This window comes from Papio anubis, chromosome 18 (genome assembly GCF_008728515.1).
Source record: "Papio anubis isolate 15944 chromosome 18, Panubis1.0, whole genome shotgun sequence".
Classification (NCBI taxonomy): domain Eukaryota; kingdom Metazoa; phylum Chordata; class Mammalia; order Primates; family Cercopithecidae; genus Papio; species Papio anubis.
Genome location: NC_044993.1, coordinates 68,773,916 through 68,790,115, shown reverse-complemented (window position 1 = coordinate 68,790,115; position 16,200 = coordinate 68,773,916). Strand labels below are relative to the sequence as shown.

The 16,200-nt window shown below is 46.7% G+C and overlaps 1 long non-coding RNA gene across 1 annotated transcript in view; it reads left to right on the top strand.

Moving 5' to 3' along the window:
- Positions 1–15,859, top strand: part of LOC108583599 — a 42,351-nt gene extending 26,492 nt beyond the window's left edge. The window contains exon 3 of the long non-coding RNA XR_002519129.2: positions 15,592–15,859. This is a non-coding gene — a long non-coding RNA (uncharacterized LOC108583599). The remainder of the gene's footprint in view (positions 1–15,591) is intronic.
- The last annotated feature ends 341 nt before the right edge of the window (positions 15,860–16,200 follow it).

Genomic DNA, 16,200 nt, shown 5'->3' with positions numbered 1-16,200 from the left:
AGACGGTCCCGTGTGAGCTAAACAGTATCCCTGCGAGGGCAGTGGGGGGAAGAGTAGAGCTTCTAGGGCTGTGGCATGGGCAGTGGGCGAGGGGCAGAGAGAAGAGGAAGAAATGAGGCTGGAGGTAAGAGTGGTGGGGATGTTGTAGATTAACTCGTGTCCCCCTGAGACACATGTTCAGGTCCTAATCCCTGTACTCATGCATGTGACCTGATTCAGGAATCAGGTCTTTGCAGATGCGCTCAAGTTAAGATGAGGTCATACTCACGTGAAACAAGTTCATGGATTGGGATGGCCCTAAATGTGATGATGGGTGCCTTTATAAGGCAAAGAAGAGGGAGACTTTTTAAATTTTAAATTGTAATAGTTTGGGGTCCAAGTGGTTTTTGGCTACATGGATGTTTTTTAGCGGGGATTTCTGAGAGTTTATTGCACCTGTCACCCAAGCAGTGTACGTGGTACCCAGTATGTAGTCTTTTATCCCTCACCCCCATCCCAACCTCTTCCCGCCACCTAGTCCCCAAAGTCCATTATATCATTCTTTTTCTTTTTTTTTTTTTTTTAAGACAGAGTCTCACTCTGTCACCCAGGCTGGAGTGCAGTGGTGTGATCTTGGCTCACTGCAACCTCTGCCTCCCGGTTCAAGCAATTCCCCTACCTCAGCCTCCCCTGTAATCAGCTGGGATTACACGCATGAGCCACCATGCCCAACTAATTTTTGTATTTTTAGTAGAGACAGGGTTTCGCCATGTTGGCCAGGCTGGTCTTGAACTCCTGACCTCACGTGATCTGCCTGGATCGACCTCCCAAAGTGCTGGGATTATAGGTGTGAGCCACCACACCCTGCCAGCCTCCTCATTTCCAACAAGCTCCCGAGTTGCCGATGCTGCTGGCCTGAGGGCCTCACTTTGAGCAGCAAGGTGTCCAAGGATCTGTGATACCTCCGAGCACATCAGAACAAAATGTACCCAGTCCTGACACTGATTGCACCCAGCCTATCTGTCCAGTATCTGGGGATGGATGGGGGAAGCTAAAAAGGAGAGCTGGGAGCCCCACTGACCTTCACCTTTAGAAGCTGGAAACAGAGAGCCCCACTCCAGGGCACAGAAGGATTTGGGAAAGGTCCCTCTTGAAGTCTTTGGCTCAGTGCGGAGTGGGAAAATGACTGAAAGGAAACAGAGGCTTCTGAAGAACCAGCTGCTGTCTCCCCACCAAATTATAAGCTCCACCTGGTAGAGCCCTGCCATCTCTCCTCACCCAGGCCCGCGGCATCTGGCCTCCCATCTCGTGCACACAGTTTTCTTTGCATTCCTGGAAAAATTGGACCCATAAATTGAATCTACCTTCAGGCAGTTTAACTTGCATGGCCAGCACTTACTCAGCAGATAACCACCAGCCTCATTAACCTTGGCTCATTCTCAAGAGTTTTTTTTAAATTTTTTTTTGGTCAGGGGAGGGAGCTGGTTGTGGTGGTGGTAGAGGTTATGAATTATTCTTGGATGATTTCTGGAGTATGTTAGAGACACAGTCATTTATTTCACTGTGTAAACATAGTTGATGTTCCAAGCCCTCCTTGTTGGTATTGTTACGTGCGTGTGTGTGTATTGTGTGAGTGTTCATGTGCACCCATTTTAAATGCTGACTTGTTGCAAAACCTCTCCTTGAGGGTGTCTCTTACCCACCTAGTATTGCCAAAAGACCTGCAAAACCAGCGTCTTGGGTTTCGTAAGACCCATGTTTTTCAATGTGTGATCTTTTGGCCACCTACATCAAATCACGTGGAGAACTTGTTAAAATGCAGCTCTCTGGATCTCGCCGTGCACTTGCTTTATTAGAATCCCTGAAACTGGGGCCCAGGATCCTGTGTTTTCATTAACTCTCCGTGGTGACCCTGATGCATAGGAACATGGGGAGGCGTTGCTGTGGACGTGGCTCACAGAGTCCTTTCTGCTTGTTAACTGGGCCATCCCGCCTGTCTTTGAGTTGTTGCGTTGTTGATAGAATCTAGTTGAATTTATATCACAAAGTACTCCTGCTTCTCCGGCACCACTGGTTGACTTTATATTTTAATTTATTTATCTTTTAAAGATAGGGTCTCGCTCTATTGCCCAGGCTGGAGTGCAGTGGTGCAATCATAGCTCACTGCAGTCTCAAACTCCTGGGATCAAGCAACTCTCCTGCCTCAGCCTCCTGAGGAGCTGGGACTTCAGGTATGCCGCACCACACCTGGCTAATTTTTATAGTTTTTTGTAGAGATGGGTGTCTTGCTATGTTGCCCAGACTGGTCTCGAAGCCCTGGTCTCAAGCAATTCTCCCACCTTCCAAGTAGCTGGGATTACAGGTATGAGCCAACACACCTGGCCCGGGCTGGCATTTTAAATGATGATCATGGCCCAGTGCGGTGATGTTTGCTGCTCACCTGTTTCCCCATTGATGTGGTTTGGCTGTGTCCCCTCTCAAATCTCATCTTGAATTCCCACATGTTGTGGGAGGGACCCGGTGGGAGGCAATTGAATCATGGGGCCAGATTTTTCCTGTGCTCTTCTCGTGATAGTGAATAAGTCTCACAAGATCTGATGGTTTTATAAAGGGGAGTTTCCCTGCACAAGCTCTGTCCTTGCCTTGCCATGATTGTGAGGCTTCCCCAGTCATGTGGAACTGTTAAGTCCATTATACATATCTTTTGTAAATTGCCCAGTCTTGGGTATGTTTTTATCAGCAGCGTGAAAATGGTACACTCATGTACTCATGTTCTGCCAACAGCCCCCGTTTTCATCTGGGGCTCCTGGGCTGAGATATGCTCTGTGTGATCTCTCTGTGTTTCCCTGTGGGGTTGAGCCCCAGTCGCCCAGAGCACAGACCTCCCTATCCCGCCTCTGGTACTGGGTTCCTCTTGTCACTGTTTCACTGCTCCTCTCCCCTGTTGGAGCCTCTTAGGATCCCCTCCCAAGTCCACGTGTACCCAAACCCTTATCTCAGGGGCTCTCCTGGGACATAACATGTTTAACTTCTCTGGAGCTCATCTCATTCAATCTTTGCATCAGCCTGGCCCCGTAGGAAGCCTCAACAGCCCCATTGTATAGATTTAAAAAGGGAGCCTTGCAGAACAGAAGACCCTTGGCCAAACTTAAGAGCCAAAAAAAGACTAGAACCTAGGTCTGCTGATGCCAGTGCCCAAGCTCTTAGCCTCTGCTTTCTATGGTGAACCAGAGCGCACACCTCCAGGCCTGGCTGGCTTGTGAACAAGACTTGACAACAACCTCAGATAAACTTGGCAAGGTGAACCCCAGCCAGGAGAGATGCTTTTGGATAGCAAAATGCCTTTTTCTTGGACTTTTCCTGATGGGAAAGCCTTCCAGGGTTTTTATGTCGATTAATTTCAAGTCTGTGATCTAGTTTGCGTTGCCTTAATGTTATAGAGTTGCACTTGTACCCACAGGCCATTCTGCCAAGAGCAGAATTTCTATTTTAAAGGAAGAAGTAATAAACCACTCTAGAACAGTGATAACTTCATAGTTTCCTTAGGTTCAGTCTCTCACTTGTTCATTTGGTAAATGCAGAGAGTTCTTGGGTTCTGTAGGCAGGAAGAAGTGAAGTCTAACGTGTGCCTGGCAAATATTTATTGAGTGATTAATATACACAGGCCTGTGAATGTGTGATTGCAAGTGTGGGAAGTGTATTGTGAATAATAAATGGTGATAGGAGAGAAGAACAGCAGGCCAAATCTTATAACCATGCTTTTGGTTTATTGTACAGTCTTCTAGATTATTCTCTGTACTTACATTCATATATTAATTAAAATACATGTGTGAGGCCAGGCGTGGTGGCTCACGCCTGTAATCCCAGCACTTTGGGAGGCCAAGGCAGGCGGGTCACAAGGTCAGGAGATCGAGACCATCCTGGCCAACACAGTGAAACCCCGTCTCTACTAAAAATACAAAAAAATTAACCGGGCATGGTGGCGGGTGCCTGTAGTCCCAGCTACTCGGGAGACTGAGGCAGGAGAATGGCGTGAACCCGGGAGGCAATGGAGCTTGCAGTGGGCGGAGATCGCGCCACTGCACTCCAGCCTGGGTGACAGAGTGAGACTCCATCTCAAAAAAAAAAAAAATAAAAAATAAAAAAAAAATATATGTATATACACACATACACACACACATATATATGTGTGTATATATATGGGTAAAGATGGCGCTTCCTAGCTGTAAAGGCAGAACTAAATTGAAGATTTTTTTTTCTTCCTCAAGGAGACCTTTGTACTGAGGACACCAACTCTCTAGACTTGAGTGAAATGAAAGCCTGCTTCATTGCTGCTGTCTGTCACTTCCAGTCCCAATGGGAAGAAAGGGATGGGTCTCTGGACCAGGCAGGAGGGGGATGGGATTTACTGTCCATGGGTTGGGGTAGGGTGGTCATCTCCACAGCCCGAGAGGCCCCAGAAGGAGGGCAAGTCAGACTGTCTGGTCAGGGAGGCGCAGTTGTTTTATAGGAGGGTTTCAGCAAGCCTAAGGGCCACAGAACAGGCTGGAATGATGACTTCATTTCCTAGGGGTGTTGTGACAATGATCACAACTTGATGGCTTAAAACAATAGAAATACATTCTCATTGTTTTGGAGACAAGGAGTCTGAAGTCAAGATGTTGGTGAGATTATACACCCCCTGATGGCTCTAGGAGAGGAGGCTTCCTTGCCCCTTCCAGCTCCTGGCATTCCTTGACTTATGGCAGTATAATGCCAACCTCTGCCTCCACCTTGACGTGGCTTTCTGCTCTGTGTCTCTGTGGTTGCCTTTCTGTCTCTTACAAGGATACTCGTCATTGGACTTAGGACCCACCTAATCCAGCGTGATCCCATCTCCATCCTTAACTAATTACATTTACAAAGACCCTGTTTTCAAATAAGGCCACATTCCGAGGCTAGAGGTGGACATAGATTTTTGGAGGACACTATTCAACCCACACTGGGAGCGTCCTGGTACTTCCAGTTGCCCCAGGCAAAAGGCCAGGGCTTCCTTTCTTTTTCTGAGGCTGAATGTGTGTAGCTGTGGCAGCCAGGCAGTCACCATGTAGGCCATGGAGAAGTTACAGCACATTCACCTGTAAGTGACTGGGAACACAACTCTCAGTGGGTGAAGAATGGGATGGTCCACAGGAAGCCTGGAGAGCGGGTGGTGTTTCTGGGGTTGGTTCAGTAACTGCATGGGATCAGGGCTCTGGGTTGTGGACTCTACAATTCTCTTGGTTTTTCCTTCATGTTGCAAAATGGCTGCTGAGATCTAAGCAGCGAATCGTTACCCATCTCCAGCCAAAGGCGTCTGGGGATGGCCAGGGTGTTTGTTGTCATTGGTTGTGGTGGTGTTTGTGTGTGTGTGTGTGTGTGTGTGTGTGTGTGTGTGTGTGTGTGTGACAGACAGAGAGAGAGAGAGAGAGAGAGAGAGAGAGAGAGAGAGAGAGAAATACCTATGAGGAAGGAGACATATTTCCCAGAAGTTCCCAGGAGTCCTTCCTCTGTGTCTCACTGGTCAAGACTGGGTCACATGGCCACCCCTAGCTGCAAGGGAGGCTGGGAAAACAAGCATCTCTTTTGTTCAGCCTCTGTACAGGCTGGTGAGAGGGAATGAAAGAGCTCAGGAGGAAGGGGCTTCAATCAACCATGGACAAATAGCCCTCCAACTCTCCCCCGTCCATCCCAAATGATCCATTATGCTCTTCCATTTCATTACATTCGAACCCTTGCACTGCCAAGTCTCATTATCTCGTTTATCATTCAAGACCTAAGTGCATCAACTAATGCCAGGGACAGTCTCATTTCGAGGCAGCATTTGTTTGGAGGGCTTGTGCCCCATGAGAGACTTTTCTAGAGAAACCCTATTAAATCTTTTATCCCTCCCCAGTCCCAGTCCCCACTGCACAATTACAGCAATGCTGAAATGAACAACCTGGTCCATAACTATTTGTACATCCACGTCTATACTCTGGTAGGTTGGACTTTCTGGATGTGGGATGGCTATGTTTGAAAACCCCATATATGCTTGTTGGGAGCTTTCTCTAGGGTGGTGTGAAGATCCCACTTGCTGATCTTCAAGCTGACTGTAGCTTACAGTTTTCAGGCAAAATTGGGCAGGAATGTGCATTTCTTTCCCTTCCCCCTGTAATCCACTATCTCGGCCCGCCGCGCCATCCCTGTTTTGGCAGTGAGGTTCTCTGATGACTGTTGGGCTGTTGTATACATTATTCATATGTCTTTTTATATCACCTACTGGGGCACCAGCTGGGGCCAACAAATACTACAAACATGGCACCAATAAAAAAGAATGTGTAATCAGTCTTTAAAAATTCCTTCTCGTCTGCCAAGAGCAGCACGTGGGGGTGGGGAATGAGCAGCTGGCCGGTCCTGCTAATTTAGAGGCGGCTTTGCTCCGAAAATCATGGCCGCTTCACCACCAGCCTCTCCCCAACCCCTGGAAAGAGCAGATCCCAGGAGCCCCGGCAGATTTTGTGAGGGAAGGAGTGTGTATCTGATGCCACAAGGGAGAGAAAAAATTTTTTTAATGCATTATACTGCTTCAATAAGTTGGGGGGAATTATTTCTGGCTCTGTCTTTTAGAAGCTGAAAAGAGGAGGAACTTGCTAGTTATTGCTTATTTATCTTTTCCTCCCATTTTGTTTTTTTTTTTTGATTCAGGTATAACCTTTATTCAGTAAAATATATTCATCTTAAAGGTGCAATTTGAGGTTTTTTTTTTTTTTTAACCTATTTATACACCTGTTGTTGTAGGTGGAATTTGTCCCCCAAAAACATGTTGAAGTCCTAACCCAGTGCTTCAGAATGTGACTTATTCCAAAATAGGATCATTGCAGACATAGTTAGTTAAGATGAGGTCATCCAGGCTTGGTGGCTCACATCTGTAATCCCAGCACTTTGGGAGGCTAAGTCAGGATGATTGCCTGAGACCAGCCTGGGCAACAAAGTGAGACCCCATCTCTACAAAAAATTAGCCAGGTGTGGTGATGCACATCTGTAGTCCCAGCTACTTGAGAGGCTGAGGCAGGAGGATCACTTGAGCCCAGGAGTTTGAGGCTGCAATGAGCTGTGGTCTTGCCACTGCACTCCAGTCTGGATGACAGAGCAAGACCATGTCTCTAAAAAAGAAAAAAAAAAATGAAAAAAGAAAAGAAAAATGAGATCATACTGGATTAGGGTGGGCCCCTGGCTTAGTAAAACTGGTGTCCTTATACGAAGAGGAGAGTAGGACACAGTCACATGCACAGGGAGAATGCGCTGTGAAGATGAAGGCAGAGATAGAGGTCATGCATTTACAAGTCCAGAAACCCTAAAGGTTGCTGGACATCATCACCAGAAGCTAGAAGACGCCAGGAAGAACTTCTCCCCTAGAGCCCTCTGAGTGAGCATGCCTTTGCCAATGCCTTGACTTCAGACTTTTAGCTTCTAGAACTGTGAGATCGTAAATGTCTGTTGGCTTAAGCCACCTCTCTTGTAGTACTTTGTTACCTGTGTGAATACGCCCATGTAACCAGTGCTGAGATGCACACGTGGAACCTTTCAGAAGCTGGACAGCTCCCTTGGGCCCCTTCCCCCATGACAGCTCCTTCCCCACCCGAAGTCACTATCTGTTCTGGTTTCTATCTTCACTGATGGCTCTTGCCTAATCTTGAGCACCACATAACTGAAATCATCCAGTGGGAACTCCTCTGTCCCTGGCATCTTTGATCAATATCCCAGATGAGATTCCTTCCTTGTGTTGCCTGTGCCAGATTCCTGTTGACTTTTTTCCATAAACATTGATTAATCACCTGGATGTGTAGGTATGGTGCCAGGCCCTGGGGACACAGAGGATCTAGGGGTCCCCTGTCCAGTTTGGAAGAGAAGATGGTAAAATGAGACAGGAATACTACAGGGAGGTTGCAGGAGAATAGAAAATTCCAGGCAGCAGTTTCACATGACTAGAGGCTATGGGCTAAAACCCTGAAAACCAGGTTGTGGGCCAAGCTGGCTGAGACCAAATGGACCCAACATGGTGTTGGATTCGGCCTAGGTTTTACCCAGGACCTCATGATGCATGCATTAACATCCTAAACCACACACCCACCAGCACCATGACAGTTCCAAGAACACCCATATGTGGTATAAAAATGGGTGGCACTACAGTTTCAAGAAATCTCCATTTCTTTCCAGGAATTTCCATGAATATCCCACCCATTGGTTAAATAAACCCCTAAAGATGAAAACCCCAAACCTCATGGCACATCTCTCTTGAGTGCACCTGCTCTCCTCTTTCTGGAGTGGGTACTTTTTGCTTTGCAATAAATCTCTGTACTTTCACTATTTTCTGACTCATCCTTGAATTCCTTCTCACAATGGTGGTAAGAACCTGGACACCGGCATGTTTGGGACCTTCCACAGCCCACTGGTATCAAAACCACTCACCATGAGATGGTGTAGACATGAACTGATACAGCTGCAGGCTGTGGGAGCCTGCAGAGCCTGGGGAAGTCAGGCCAGTCTTCACAAATAAGGCAGGATGTTCGTGCTGGCAGTTCTGGGAGAATAGACTAGCTTGAGTCTAGCTATAGACTCAAGTCATGGTAGCTATACACTAGCATGGAGGTGTGGGGGTGCAAGGTTGTCTGCAGGGGAGCCACAAGGAGTCTGCGTGGCTTGAGAATAAGCCCACAGGCCAAATCTGGCTCACTACCTGTTTTTATACATAAAGTTTTATTGGAATACAACCATGCACATTCCTTTATATGTGCTCTTTTTGTTCAGGCTATCGTGCGATGGAGCAATCTCAGCTCACTGCAATCTCCGCCTCCTGGATTCAAGTGATTCTCCTGCCTCAGTCTCCCCAGTAGCTGAGACTACAGGCGAGCACCACCACACCCAGCTAGTTTTTGTATTTTTAGTAGAGGCGGGGTTTTGCCATGTTGTCCAGGCTGGTCTCAAACTCCTGACCTCAGGTGATCTGCCCACCTTGGCCTCGCAAAGTGCTGGGATTACAGATGTGAGCCACTGAGCCTGGCACACCTGTGGTTGCTTTTTAATGACAGTGTTGAGTGATTGTGGCAGAGACCCTATGGCTCACAAAGCCCAAAACATTTACTACTTGGCTATCTTAGTCCGTTTGAGCTGCTATAACAAAGTACTGTAGACTGGGGAGCTTATGAACAACAGAAATGTGTTTCTCACAGTTCTGGAGGCTGAAAGTTTGAGATCAGGGTGCCAGCATGGTTGTGTTCTGGAGATGGTCCTCTTCTGGGTCACAAACCGCCATCTTCTCATCATATCCTCACATGGTGGGAAGAGGAGGAGAAAGCTCTTTGGGGTCCCTTTTATAGGGGTACTAATCCCATTCATGAGAACACCTCCCTTATGACCAAATTGTCTCTTGAAAGCCGCACTTTTGAATACCATCACACTGGAGATCAAGATTTTAATGAATGAATTTTGGAGGAATACAATTATTTAGTCCATTGCACCTGCCTTTATGCAAAAGTCTATTGACTGCTGGTCCAGCGTATTTCAAGAAGCTATGCTGGGTGCTCTTCAGTTATATTCCCAAGGAATAACCACAGCAACCCTGCAGGGAGCCATGATTGCCCCTACTTTACAGACAAGGATCTTCAGGCTCAGAGAGGTGAACATTTGCCAAGGTCACACAGTCAATGAGAGGAGTCAGGTCTGTCTGAGTTGAAAGGACTTTCTCCAGACTAACTGCAGTTACTCTAACAATGGTACAAATAGGCCGAAGCCAGATGGTGGAGAATCGTGCAAACATTTTTCATCTTTGGAGAACAGGGAGCCACCAAAGGCTCTTAAGAAAGGCAGTGGCATCATCAGACTTGTTGGAGGCTGCCCCATCCAAGCTCTTTGCTGGATGTGGGATCGAAGTGGGGTTTTGACTCACCCACAGAATTCCTTTAAAAATCGTTATTTAGGCCAGGCGCGGTGGCTCACACCTGTAATCCCAGCAGTTTGAGAGGCCGAGGTAGGCGGATCACTTGAGGTCAGGAGTTCGAGACCAGCCTGGCCAACATGGAGAAACCCCATCTGTACTAAAAATACAAAAATTAGCTGGGCAGAGTGGCACGCACCTATAGTCCCAGCTACTCAGGGGGCTGAGGCAGGAGAATCGCTTGAACCCGGGAGGCGGAGGTTGCAGTGAGCTGAGATCATGCCATTGCACCATTCCAGCCTGGGCAACCAAGCGAAACTCCTCGGAAAAAAAAAAAAAATCATCATTTATTTGGGAAAGGAGAGCGAGTTTAGACCGATCTCCTATGAAAGGAAAATATATTGGGCCCCTCAAATCACTAAACTAAAGGGAAAAGTCAAGCTGGGAACTGCGAAGGGCCAAACTGCCTCCTATTCTATTCAAAGTCATCTCTCTGCTCACTGAGATAAATGCACACCTGATTGCCTCCTTTGGAGAGGCTCATCAGAAATTCAAAAGAATGCAATCTCTCACCTACCTGTGACCTGGAAGCCCCTCACCCTGCTTTGAGTTGTCCCATTTTTCTGCTTCGAGTTTGTCTTGTCTTTCTGGACCGAACCAATGTTCAGTTTACATATGTCGATGGATGTCTCATGTCTCCCTAAAATGTATAAAACCAAGCTGTGCTCTGACTACCTTGGGCCCATGTTATCAGGGCCCCCTGAGGCTGTGTCTCCAGTGCGCATCCTCAACCTTGGCAAAATAAACTTTCTAAATTAACTGAGTCTCAAATTTTCAGGGTTCACGCTCCCATATTTCAGCTACGGCTGGGGAGCTGGGGTCTCTCTTGATGCAACCCTGAGGATGAGGAGTAGAGAGGAGGGGTGCCTATAAGCCCCCTGCCTAGATTTAGATCTGAGTACCTAGTGTGTACCAGTGTGTATCATACAAACATAGCACATACATATGGAAATACATATATGCATAGTGTGTGCCACTGCAAGTTTATAGACATGATCTCATCTTGTTCTCACCCAATCCAGTGAGGCAGGCACTACCATCAGCTCCTCTCTGCAGGCGAGGAAGATAAGAATCTTGTCCATCCCAGCCGGGCGCGGTGGCTCACGCCTGTAATCCCAGCACTTTGGGAGGCCGAGGCGGGCAGGTCACCTGAGGTTGGAAGTTCAAGACTAGCCTGACCAACATGGAGAAACCCCCTGTCTACTAAAATACAAAAAAAAATTAGCTGGGCATGGTGGCACCTGCCTGTAATCCCAGCTACTCGGGAGGCTGAGGCAGGAGAATCGCTTGAACCCAGCAGGCGGAGATTGTGATGAGCCAAGATTGTGCCATTGCACTTCAGCCTGGGCACCAAGAGCAAAACTTAGTCTCAAAAAAAAAAAAAAAAGAATCTCGTCCATCCCAAGGTAGGTCAGCAGTTTCCAGGGGATGCAGAAAGGGTGGATGGGGAGTGACTAAAATAGACATGGGGTTTATTTGTGGGGGGAGTAAATATTCTGGAATTAGATAGGGGTAATGGTTACACAACTTGTGAATATTCTAAAAAAAAGTACTATTTCATGCCCATGAGGATGACTGTAGTCAAAACACAGACAACAACAAGTGTTGATGATAGTGTCGAGAAATTAGAACGCTTATGCACTGCTGGTGGGAATGTAAAATAGTGCACCCCTATGGAAAACAGTCCTGCAGTTCCTCAAAAAGTTAGCCATATGGCTGGGCGCGGTGGCTCACACGTGTAATCCCAGCACTTTGGGAGGCCAAGGTGGGTGGATCACTTGGGGTCAGGAATTTGAGACCAGCCTGGTCAACATGGTGAAATCCTGTCTCAACTAAAAATACAAAAATTAGCCAGGCGTGGTGGTGGGCACCTGTAATCCCAGCTACTCAGGAGGATGAGGCTGGAGAATACCTTGAACTGGGGAGGTGGAGGTTGTAGTGAACCAAGATTGTGCCGTTGCACTCCAGCCTGGGTGACTGAGCAAGACTCTGTCTCAAAAAAAAAAAAAAAAGAAAAAAGAAAAAGTTAGCCATGGAGTTACCATATGACCCATAATTTAACTTCTAGCTGTAAGTCCAAGAGAAGTGAAAACTTACATCCACAGAAAAACGTGCACACCCATGTTTATAGCAGCATTATTCATAATAGCCCAAAGTAGAGACACCTCAAAATATTCATCAGCTGACAAATGGACAAATAAAATGTGGCCTATTCATACAATGGAATATTATTTGGCCATAAAAAGGAATGAAGGACAGCCAGCCCTACGTATTCATTGGTTCTGCATGCTTGGATTCAACCAACCTTGGACTGAAAATATTCAGAAAAAAATTGTTTGCACCTGTATTGAACATGTACATACTTGTGTTTCTCGTCATTAATCCCTAAACAATACAGTGTAACAACTATTTACATAATACTTCTATTATATTAGGTATTCTAAGTAATCTAGAGATTTAAAGTATACAGGATGTTTGTAGGTTATATACAAATACTGTGACATTTAATATCCGGTATTTGAGAGCAGTGATTTTTGATCTGAGGAGGGTCCTTGAACCAATCCCCCCGTGGATACCAAAGGACAACTATACTGACACATGCTACAACATGGATGAATCTTTAAAAGACAAGATCTTCAAGAAAGAAGGCAGGGACGAAAGGTGACATATTGTATGATTCCCTTATTGTGAAAGATAAGCAAATCCATAGAGACAGAAAGTAGATCAGTGGTTGCCTGAGACTTGGGGGAAGGATTAGAAAGTGACTGCTAATGGGGATGGGATTTCTTTTTTGGGGTTAAAGAAATATTCTGAAATTAGATAGCGGTGACAGTTGTGCAACTTGGTGAATACACTAAAAACCACCGAGCTGTATACTTAGGAAGACAAATGGTACGGCATGGCATGTGAGTCCTATCTTAAAAATAATATAGGCCGGGTGCGGTGGCTCACGCCTGTAATCCCAGCACTTTGGGAGGCCAAGGCAGTCGGATCGCCTGAGGTTAGGAGTTCAAGACCAGCCTGGCCAACACAGCGAAATCCTGTCTCTACTAAAAGTACAAAAATTAGCCAGACATGGTGATTTGACATCACTTGCCTTTCTATGTCTGCAAGTTGATTTGACAGGCAGCTCTTTGTCAGAAAAAAAAGGATTTTGGGGGCCAGGTGTAGTGACTCACGCCTGTAATCCTAGCACTTTGGGAGGCCAAGGCGGGTGGATCACCTGAGGTCAGGAGTTCGAGACCAGCCTGGACAACATGGCGAAACCCTGTCTGTACTAAAAATACAAAAATTAGCTGGCTGTGGTGATGCATGCCTGTAATCCCAGCTACTCAGGAGGCTGAGACAGGAGAATCACTTGAACCGAGGAGGTGGAGGTTGCAGTGAGCTGAGATCATACGAGTACACTCCAGCCTGGGCGACAGAGTAAGACTCCATCTCAAAAACAAAAACAAAAAACCAAAACAAACAAAAAAACCCAACAACAACAGCAACAACAAAACCCGTTAATTTTTAGAGTCTCTCGTCCATAATGACACAAGGACCATGGTCCAGTCCAAGGTCAAACACAGGCTGTCTGCTACCCCCAGTGCCCAGGCTCTGGATCCCAACCTGTCCAGGTGCTTGCTCATTCATGGACCTCCTTGTCTATGTCCTTCCTAAGAAATCCGAAATTTCCAGTTTTCTATGCTTTAGAGAGGAAAGCATAGTGATCCCACAGGATCACACACTGATCCCACGTGGGTGTGACAATGTGATCGAATTGCTGGATGGAATCCCTTATCTGCCTCTCATTAGTTGTGCCTTGGTTTCCCAATTTGTCATCTGTGGTTGACCGTAATAGTATCTCTCTCGAAGGGTGGCTCTGAGGAGTAAATTAGTTAACACACGCAACATATTTTGAAGTGTGTCTAGCCGATAGCAAGAGCTCAGCAAGTGCTTTCCTGAGTCCTAATGTAACCTCCCAATGGGTTTACCTTGCCTCCTGCTTAGACCGATTTATCAAGATGGGAGTTGCAATGGTGAAAGAGTAATTCACTCAGAGCCAGTTGTGCAGGAGACTGGGGTTTTATTATTATTCAAATCAGTCTCCCCAAGTATTTGAAGATCAAAGTTTTTTAAGATCATTTGGCCGGTAAAGGCTTGGGAAGTGGGGAGTGCTGATTGGTCAGGTTGGAGATGGAATCATAGGAGATTGAAGTGAGGTTTTCATGCTGTCTTTTGTTCCTGGGCACGATGACAGAACTGTTTGATCCAGATTACCTGTCTGGGTGCTATCAGCTGATCCATCCTGTGCAGGGTCTGCAAAATATCTCAAGCACTGATTTTAGTTTTTACAATAGTGATATTATGGCCAGGAGCAATCTGGGGAAGTTCAGACTCTTGGAGGCAAAGGCTGCATGACCCCTAAACTGTAATTTCTAATCTTGTAGCAAATTTGTTAGTCCTGCAAAGGCAGACTCGGCCCCAGGCAAGAAGGGGGTCTTTTCAGGAAAGGGCTATTATCAATTTTGTTTCAGAGTCAAACTATAAATTGAGTTCCTTCCTATACCCAGAACTGAAGAAGGACAGCTTAAAGGTTAGAAGCAAGATGAGGTCAGTCAGGTCTGATCTCTTTAACTGTCATAATTTCCTCAGTTATAATTTTTGAAAAGGTGGTTTTGAAGTGCATCCTTGCCCAGGGCAAATTTTCAAGGTTCGTTGTCTTATGTCACAGAAACCGAGTACACGGACACATGAGAAGTGGGTTTAGGGCTGGATGGGTTTTTTTTTGTTTTGTTTTTAAGCTGAATCTCGCGGTGTCGCCCATGCTGGAGTGCAGTGGTGCAATCTCCACTCACTGCAACTTCCGCTTCTCGGGTTCAAGGAATTCTCCTGCCTCAGCCTCTCAGGTAGCTGGGACTACAGGCGCAGGTCACCACGCCTGGCTAATTTTTGTATTTTTAGTAGAGACAGGATTTCGCCATGTTGGCTGGGCTGGTCTTGAACTTCTGACCTCAGGTGATCCATCTGCCTCAGCCTCCCAGAGTGCTAGGATTACAGGCATGAGCCACCACGACTGGCAGAGGAGCGAAGGTTTAATAGGCAAAAGAGAGAGAGGCCGGGCAGTGGCTCATGCCTGTAATCCCATCACTTTGGGAGGCCGAGGCGGGTTGATCACGAGGTCAAGAGATCAAGACCATCTTGGCCAACATGGTGAAACCCCATCTCTACTAAAGATACAAAAATTAGCTGGGTGTGGTGGCACGTGCCTGTAGTCCCAGCTATTTGTGAGGGTGAGGCAGAAGAGTTGCTTGAACCTGGGAGGTGGAGGTTGCAGTGAGCCGAGGTCGTGCCATTCCACTCCAGTTTGGGCAACAGAGCGCGTCTCCATCTCAAAAAATAAAAATAAAAAAAAAGAAAAGAAAAAGAAAGGAGAAGAGCCCTATCTCCTGCAAGAGAGAGGGGGCGCCCTAGCGGGACTTCCGGTTTTGTGGTGCAGGGCACGGGTTTTTATAGACCGGTTGGAGGAGGCGGTGTCTCATTTACATAGGGCCCAAAGATTGGTTGGACCAGATGTGATATTTGCATAGCACTTGAGGAAGCTGGCCGCCTCACGCTGATCTTCTGTTATGAAGATGGGGTGTTTGCCGGGCCAGAGCCATGTTGCCTGCTCCTTACTGTGTACACGTGGTTTACGAAGAAAAGGGAAGATGCAGCCGCCATTTTGAACATGCCTAGTCCCCAGGTAACCTCTTCCCTGTTGGCACAACTGCCGGCATTCACCCGCACAAGCTTCTAGCTTGCCTTTCTATGTCTGTAGCCTTATTTTACAGGCTGCTCTTTGTTAGAAAAGAAAATGATTTTGGGGCCGAGCGCGGTGGCTCACGCCGGTAATCCCAGCATTTTGGGAGGCCAAGGCGGGTGGATCACCTGAGGTCAAGAGTGCGAGACTAGCCGCCAACATGGTGAAACCGACTCTACTAAAAATACAAAAATTAGCCAGACGTGAGGCTGAGGCAGGAGAATCACTTGAACCCGGGGGGCAGAGGTTGCAGTGAGCCGAGATTGTGCCACTGCACTCCAGCCTGGGCGACAGACGGAGACTCTGTCTCAAAAAACAAACAAACAAACAAAAAAAAAAACAGAAAAAGAAAAAAGAAAAAAAAAGAAAATGATTTTAGGACTGCTTTTTATTAAAAGGGAAACGTTACCAAGGACTTTGTTACCCTTACTATCTGCCTAAA